Below are 2,283 nucleotides of genomic sequence, written 5' to 3'. Positions count from 1 at the left end.
TATATATATATATATATATATATATATATATATATATATCCGCATTAATTATATATTTATATATACCTATATCAATAAGGTTTTTCTTTTCTTTTTTTTTCAAACAAAATATCACATAATTATTTAGAAAACCACGCTTGCCTAACAAAAATAGTTTTATAACCAAGCTGAATAATTATAATAATTGTAATAATTTTTTTTTTATATGTTATTTGACATTAATATTTTAATAGTTTATTAAATCTAGCTTAACATTATTTTCCTTGTAAATGTTATAGATATAAAAAAAAAGTTATCTCTGAACTGACTTCGTACACAACACTACGCAAGTTTTCGAACACATCCGTTTCGTGTTGACTTTTGGAAAAAAAAGAAAAAAAGTATTCGGTACCACACTCGAGATAATATTTAAATTTAGGCGAGTTAGTCTCTTGCTACTCAGTTTCGCCTGAGAGTGCTCGGGGACCATATATATATATATATATATATATATACACACACGCACGTGTACCGTTTATATTCAAATAAAATATATATATACTTTACGTCATATATGTATACACACACACGCGTGTAGGATACTCTACTTTATAAATATACACAATATAAAAGATAGCTACATATATGTATGTATATATATATACTCTACAGAAAAAAGATAGGCTGTTTTAATTATTTTCTACACAACTGAAGGTAGCATTATCTAGTTCAAATTTTACCTCTGCAGTCTAACACAGCTAAGCTATTTAACTTTCAAACTAGTTGACAGGACTTGTTGACTCTCATATTAGCCTAAACTGTTCTTTTTTGTGTGTCCTCCCCTCCGTTCTCCCTTTCTGCCCTTAAGTTTCTAGCTCCCATTTCTTCATCTTCTCCATTATCATACATAACATATATATATATTATCCCTCTCACTGCAAAAACAACCCCTTAAAACTTTTTTTTTACGAAGGTTTAGGTACTGTAGTACCACGACAGAAACACGCTTAACGAAAATTTCTGAAGACAATTATTTGTTATACGCTTTACCAGAAAGAAGACAGAGACAAGCAACGAGGAAGAAACAGGAAAATATATTTTAGTGATTGTTTTGCCTTGATTAAAACAAGTCAGAAACCTCTATAGATGTAGACAGAAAAATACATATATATGTTATAGATATATATTGTTTAGTTTCACGTCTTCGCTGTTATTTTGTCACAAGTGGTTTATTTTAAACAACAAATACCAGGGAAAATACGACTGACTTTGTCCAAAATAATAATTATTAATTAAACCACAAAAGAAAGTGTATATATTATTGTTTTAACCAAAAGTTACACCAGCAAGAAACTTTTAAAAACTATATAGACGTTCATATCGATCTTTGCGTGTGTCTATACACATATATATATATATATTAATATACATCATATATATATATATAGCGGGAAAAAAATCATACGTAAAAAAGGTGAGGTGTGCTTTTGATTACCCCTATAACAAAATATATACGTCTATGTTTATGTTTATACATATATATACACACACACACACGTACATACAACGGAATTCGCTTATTATCACCACTGGGGGACGAAACCTTGTAAGATAACAATAACCGGTTGATCACTAAGAAAACAGTTTTGATAAAAATAACAACTATCATTATCTATTATAATAATAAGCGGCTTTCATTGTGTATGTGTGTATATATGTATATATAATAATAATATGCTTTTAACATATATGCCCGCGTTACCCAAGTATTATATGCATGTACATGTATTCCTAATGTTTAGTGTGTGCGTATAATCTGTGTATATATAACCTGTATTTGTATAATTAAAGGGAGACATGTATTTAAATAACTATACATACTTAGATATGTATATACATATTTACATACGTGTGTGTATGTTTACATTGCGTGGGTGTTGTACGTATATGTATAGATGAATATATGTATGTATGTATACACACATTATATATCCACATGGATATATTTATATATGTCTGTTTGTATTGCGTGGGTGTTGTACATATATATGTGTGTGTGCGTGCATGTAAAATAGCTAATATATATGCATACATGTATACACACATTAAATACTCACACACACACGCATAGATATGCATGTATATACGCACATGCATTTTGTGTTATTGTACGTATATGTATGTATTTATATATAGAAAATGTATATATTACACGCACTGAATTCATATTTATATATCTGTATATCTCTGTTTAAAATAACTTATATCAACTATGTATCTATAATATATATATATATATATATA

General features: G+C 28.1%; 1 protein-coding gene across 3 annotated transcripts in view; it reads left to right on the top strand.

Annotated features, from left to right (window-relative positions):
• The first annotated feature begins 137 nt into the window (after window positions 1-137).
• LOC106878581 (protein C-ets-1) overlaps window positions 138-2,283 on the top strand; it is a 192,268-nt gene continuing 190,122 nt past the window's right edge. Inside the window, exon 1 of one of the 3 annotated variants that reach the window (XM_052967851.1) lies at window positions 138-1,453. The gene's annotated coding sequence lies outside the window, so the exon portion shown is untranslated. The remainder of the gene's footprint in view (window positions 1,454-2,283) is intronic. The other 2 variants (XM_052967850.1, XM_052967849.1) reach the window with 2 other exon arrangements.

The sequence above is a fragment of the Octopus bimaculoides genome, chromosome 5 (assembly GCF_001194135.2).
Source record: "Octopus bimaculoides isolate UCB-OBI-ISO-001 chromosome 5, ASM119413v2, whole genome shotgun sequence".
NCBI lineage: Eukaryota > Metazoa > Mollusca > Cephalopoda > Octopoda > Octopodidae > Octopus > Octopus bimaculoides.
This window is presented reverse-complemented; position numbering and strand designations above follow the sequence as displayed.